Here is a 6,950-nt window from a genome sequence, read left to right as displayed (position 1 = left end):
ATATAAGTTTTTAAAAATTACAACATTCACTTTTAAGTTTGTAACATTATTGAAGTTATTCGTTGAAAAGTAAAGTTCCCTATTCAATGCAAGCGAAGGTTTTTTTTTATAAATACATTGAAACCTTGTTAGTTGGTATGCCAACGGTAGTAAATGTTATAAAATTAATACATGTGCCATAAACCGGTACCTGGCGTTGAAAGCACGACAAAGTGTTATTCGCGTTGATGTCGCTTTTTTCAAAATCCCTTCCAGCCTTCGTATGTTATTCACTTGGATACACACCAGGTTTTTTTAAACTTTGATACTAATTGATGCTGCTTCTAAAATATTGATTCGAATTGTGATATAACATTGATAACGCAGAAAAACACAACCAGTTATGGTTTTCCTTGATGTTTGCTATTTGTGAATTCCACGAGCAGTAAAGCAGAATGTGTTAAATTCTAAATGCATTTACCTTTAATAACCTAACGATCACCAACATCAAATTATCAATGTGGGTAAACAAATTTAAGTTTCTGGACGATTTTTATACAGTTTACATGGATTCTTTACTTTCTTTGCGGCTACACACATTTTCAAAATGTGTTATCTTTAAGACTTTTCAAAGATGTTAAGTAAGTATTGTATTAATAAACATCCTTTAGTGATACGGGGATGTGCTTTTAATCAACAATCAATTTTGGGGAAAAAATAATCCAGTATATAGAAGCATTGTCAAATACTCTACCAAACTTAACAGGAATACATACTTCATATGATGTTGCGCAATCAGTCGTTTAATAATGAGGCCAAAAACAATAACCTTTTGCATCGTAAGTACTTGAACACTATTTCACTCAAAGTTCAATTTATTTTTCTTTGTGAACTAAAAGACATGTGATGTTTTCGATGTGAACTTAATAACACACAATATTCAAATAAAGGTTGTACACTAAAACGGGGTTAGTTTTATTTGGTAAATCTAATGTTTTCGCTGTCGATGCATCAGTGCGTGTTTAGTTAAAACAAGTTCTAAATATTGATACATTTTGTGTACACATCTGATGAGTCGAGAAATTGAGTAGATTTGAAGAAACGAATAATCAAAGAAAATAAGAAAAAAATCCAATGCATATATTTTCGCAAAAATAACTATTGAACACTTATTTATATATGATACAATAATTTTGCGTTTTCGTTGTTCAAATTAAGCTTAAATCTGTGTATATTGCACTTATCGCAATGACATTGTTAGTTGAAGGGATTAACAATGAAGCTATGTGAACCTGCTGTTCTTAGTGATTTTATGTGTCAATCTTTATGTGCACAATCCTGTCTGAAAACAATACATGCCCCAAATTATGTATTGCATCTAAAGACAAAAGCAAACCATAATTTTAAGGGACTTGATACCGAGATATAATCGATAAAACGTGCTGTTGTTTTAGCCATCCTGCTTTAGAACGCCGTAACTGTCCCTATATGGTAATAAACCCGCCTTGAATCGTCATGATGTTTCGTCCATCCTGATTTCTAATATGACCAGTGCAATTGGGTGCATCTAAAACGTAAGATGGTTATTTTTATTCAAGGATATTATCTGAACTATCCCAATGATGGTATCGATAACCCGCACTCATTAGTTATGTTTTTGTGTCCAACCCGATGTCTTAGACGACTTAAGACTGCAGTGGCATTGTTTAGACGTTAACATAAAAATTGCAAGTAGTATATCGGATAAACTTTCAATGCAAATGTGTTTTAGGCATAATCGTAATTAGATAGAAGCATTCGAAATATGTTCTGATTCACAATATCTATACAACAAACATTTATAAGAACATGGAGTGGTCCTGTAACTGAGAAAAAAATTAACGCGACTGTCTTCTATACGGCGTTATACAACTTTAAACGTTCAGGTATAAGTTCATACAAAATAATGAACAATACCATACATTTCTCAAAAAACATCTTACAGTACCCTTCTATGTTCATTGACTAGAGATATAGTTGAGGTAAGTAAGATAGATAGCCTTGTTCATGGCTATTCTCATTAATGTATTCAGTCTATCTGCCGACAGCCTGTTCCTATCAGAGGTTTTGATGTCGTTTTGAGTTGAAAAACCTCTCTCACAGTCCGCTGTTTGTAGAGGAACAATGAGGGCCAACTCAGCCAGTTTAAACATATTAGGAACTAAGTCCTTGTGGTGGGTGTGGAGTATTTTCCAAAGAGTGTAGATATTGTATGTGGGAAACTTCTGCTGAATCACCAGGTGCTTCAGTATCTCCCACTCTATTTTCACCTCTGCCTCATCAACATAGGGGACACACTGAGACCCCTGTTGACCATATTTCTTACACAAAATCTGAAGTTCTTCCTTGCCATGAGCAAGTAGATTGTCTTTTTTACAAATGTAATGCCTCTCATGCCAAGAATTGCCAATGCTCTTGTGACTGATGTGTCATGTTCAGGAAACCTCCTGTGCAGTTGAGATATCACCTGCTGGATGAATTCTGCTCTTATGGACTTGAAGTGTGTCGCCTTGTTCTTGGTCATAGAAATTCTGTGGTTCTTGATTTCCAAGTGATTCTCGGTAATTGCAGAATTTAACATGGTCAAGTAGGGACCATCATTTTCAGTCAAGTATTCCAGCTGTGGTATTGTGGACTGTATTAGAGGTTGCACCACTGCAATGTTTATGTTCTTCTTCTGGAAGCAGAGCCTGAGTTTTGTCAGAATTGGCATAATGTCCATCAATAAGTAAGTGACAGCAACAAACTCAAACTGGGTCAGCTGGGAATATATTCCCTTTGCTGCTCCACCACTTTCTGACTGCTTTTCCTGCTCAAAGTAGGTAACAAGTGATCCCCAGGTATGGAAAACAGCTTCCAAGGCACTGTTAAAGGCAAATTATCTCACTGCGTGAATCTCTTTTATTTTCAATTTCTTATCATCTAAGACATCTACAATCTTGACAGATTGACAGTTCGAAGAGAAGAGTGCTTGAAATGATTAAAAATGTTATTGAGGATCTCCCTGTGCTTTTTCAGGTAATTAACACTGTCTGCTGCATGACTAGTACATACGGCTAACTTGTGAGCCATGCAATGAATGTTCACTAGGAAGGGCTAATCTCCAGAAAGCCATGCACTCACTCCAGATATCCGGCCTGTCATCACCGATGCCCCATCAGATCCCAAAAACATAATCTTTTTAACATCGATACCCTTGTCACTAGCAGTAGCTTTCAAATGTGTGTAAATAGTCTCAGCATCACCCTTTTCAATTGTAACATACGTCTCTGACTCAAAGGAACTATCTTTTGGAATTAATCTCACATGGACTACAAGCTTTTTCTGGACTGAAATATCATCACTTTCATCACACATCAGGGATACAACATTGGCAGATGCTATCTTTTGCTTAAAATCAGTCTCAATTACCTGACAAATGGCATCTTGAAAATTTTCAGCAGCCCACCTCGACTGGTAAGTGGCATTATCCTCCTGAATACAAAGACTCAACAGCTTTACAGTAGCGATTTGCTCTTTGCATAACCAATAAACAGTTCTCATTGCACAAATAACAGTGTTTTTCTTTTTGACATACAATGAATTCACGGCGGTTTTCATACGAGACTGCTCCTTTTTATCAGTCAACGAATTCACGTGATCAGTCGATGCCATGTGACGGTCCAGTATTTACGTTCGGGAATTTGAACACCCCGAAACAAATGGGTTTAATTTCCCCTAGGATAAACACAAAGTGCATTTCATTTGGTTTTCTTTTTCATCGTAAGAAAGCCACGATTTAAAGCGCTCGTTCGTAAGCCATATCCGCTGAAAACCTCTCTTTTTATCACTATTAATTGAAGTTTCCGGGGCAGTTTTCAATTCATTTGGGGGTTGAGGACTATTATCATTGTTAGGCGGGGGCTCTACTTGGGTCTTCGGCTTTTTGGTCGCCGCTGTCGGCGCAAAATACTCCGAAATTCTCTTCAATTTCTTGTTTATTGACGCGGAAACATGTGATGCGCGTACCGGATGTAAATACCATAGTAACCGACGGGTTTATTGATCGATTAGGTTAAGCGCAATACACACTAGCAGTTTACTACACCTACGTTTGGTAGCAGTCTGCAAGGTACTCGCTAAATGAGCGGAAATGAACAAAATAAGCAGAAATAAAGAATTTGACGAAGTTTGATTTTCGGCCGCGAGTGCGCCCGGCGGGCCCGGAAATGTCTCAAATTTGCGCCCGAGCCGAGCCAAAGCGGCCCCGGGCGCAAGGGCGCACATCTAGATTGAACACTGCCTAAACACGGAAGCTTTATGTGTAAGGTACTCAAGTGATACAAAACATACCTCACGTATAATAAGGGAACATACATTTGCGAACAATTAGACCACATTAAGTTTAATGCTGGTTGCCATTATTCTTGCTTTGGAATTCAAGGTTTGGCATGTGACTGAAAGGCTTTTTACCTCACGGATGCAAGTTTTTATTCTATAAAATGTTTCACGCGTTTAGCGTATTTACACACAATATACATCAAAATAAACTTTATCGCGGTACTTTAAATTTAAGTGTTCTTAATTTATAACATATACATGTACATATATTTTTAAGACCCAAAGGTTTGAATAATGGAAGGCATATGCAAATGTACACTTTTCATAGATATATCGACCGTCATTCCCTTATCATTGTTGGTACTTGTATTCAAGTGCAAGTACATTCTTTCAGTCACTATGTGCCGTTTGGTAAGACAAGTCGCCCTTATAAAAAGTGCTTGTTCCAATATCCAGCATTTTGCTTTGGAACCACAACCACGTGTAAGTCGTATTGAGTTTAATTCTTAAAAATCTCTTTCCCACACCCAGTATTAATATACTTAGATACACACCAGTTTTTTTAATTATTTAAGATTTAGTTAGCTTGAAAAATGCTGTGTCGTCAAGGCTTATTCCACACATATGCAGAATGGTTTATCGTTTAAAGTTTAACGGTATATCAAGTAAGTATTATATTATTAAACTTCCTCCAGCTATAAACACTGTGAATGAACAAAAACTGTCACGTGACCCCAAAAGTCAACGTCAGTAGGCGTTTTACGAAGGAAAACAGCCGCACCAGGTAGGTTTTTTGTCAATATCTTCGCTGATCGTCCTCTGGCTTTATACGACCTAGGGCGGGCAATAAGACATGCATAAAGCTTGCGATCGTATATCACGCGTGTGTGTGTGTTGCTTGGTTTTCGAGAACACACTTCGGCGCAAATTTTCATTTAAGAAGCAAACGTCAGTAGTAAAACATACAAGAGTCGGTGTTTACACAAATACTAACTACACATACTATACTACTTACCGACGAACATATATTACATATTTCTTCGCGTAAACAAACGAAAATATGCATCGGATAATAAAATACGTTTAAAGAGAAGAAACAAATAAGCAAAACGTCAGTACTACATTTAAGAATGGCAAACGTCAGTAGCCAAAAAATGCAAACGGCAGTAGCCGAATATATGCAGGCGGTCCATCTACCTTTTAGACACACCCATAACTATGTTACTAATATAATGTCATTTATTTTAACAAGTATTAGATTTCTGTTTAAAACAGTAAGATTTATCAGGTTGGTGGTATTTATTACCACGCACACACAAGAACTGCAACTGTGCTTTATAATACGTACGAAAAGTTAGCAAGTTCCTCTGAAATTGCACGTTTATGAACGAATATGGTAAATGATATGGTGCGAGCGCGACACACGTGTGTGTGTTGTTCATTTTTTTATTTCCCAACAGTCATTGTCAGCTGTTATAAATAATACATTTATGCCATAAAATGATTACATTACATTTTACTTGCGACTTTTTGAAGTTTAAAATCTTATTATTCATTTCGAATTTCTATTCGTAACAAGAAATAATTACGCCGTAAAAATTATAATCTTAAACGCTATCCAATGTCTATATCTTCAAATACTGTGTTTACATTATACATTAGCTGTGTAAAGTTTCCTAACATAATGCATACCGTTAGTGTTTAATCGGTATATTTAACCTGTATTTCAGATAAGTCACATGTGTGTCGTTTTTGTGGTGATGCCCTCAAACCAAGTGGGGGTTAAAGCTGCACGAGGACAGGCATCTCGGTTGTCAAAATATCATGCTGTGATAAGCAATTTAGTAGAAAAGAGGACCTCACCAGACACATGTGAGTATTTGTTTAGTAAACGACAAAAGCATTAACTGACATTTTTAATAAGTATCGGAACATATTCATGTTCACACCAATACATTCATAATGTCATTAACGGGACTCTGTCACTATAGTACTCCAACAACTCTGAAATGAAGAATATAATATTTCGTGTGAAAAGTATCAAGTCATTTTAAGATGAAATAGTTAACACTATTAATCAGTTTGTAAGGTTATACTGTTTAATATTCTGCATAACATTAACAGTTGGGTAGAAATCGGTAATTTGATATGTCTTCATTTGAGCCCGAATTCGTGAGCTTGATCCCCGCTTTGGGTTTCAATTATCATCTCAGTATATAGCATTTCAAGAAAAACAAATGTTATGTGTGACTTGGAATTCACAAGATTCAAATGCAGACGTAAATGCTGACCTTTTGGCGAATATAAATATACACGTTCCTTTCAAATTAGAACGTTGTTATAGTGTCTTCATTTGTGAACTTATTTGTTCACGAGAGGAAGAAGAGGCAAGATTCAAGTGTGATGTGTGTGGCGCAGAGTTAAAACAAAGTGTGGACCTTCAGGCGCACATGCACATCCATAGTGACGAGAAAGTGCAAACATGTGACAAATATGACAAGACTTACAGGCACAGAAGTAGTCTGTCAAAACACAGGCAAAAAAAACATGTCAAATGAATATAGTATTATACATAATATAGCAAGTTGTTGCACGCTATTTTATTTTTTTTA

This window comes from Dreissena polymorpha, chromosome 5 (assembly GCF_020536995.1).
Source record: "Dreissena polymorpha isolate Duluth1 chromosome 5, UMN_Dpol_1.0, whole genome shotgun sequence".
NCBI lineage: Eukaryota > Metazoa > Mollusca > Bivalvia > Myida > Dreissenidae > Dreissena > Dreissena polymorpha.
Note: the sequence above shows the minus strand (reverse complement) of the source record.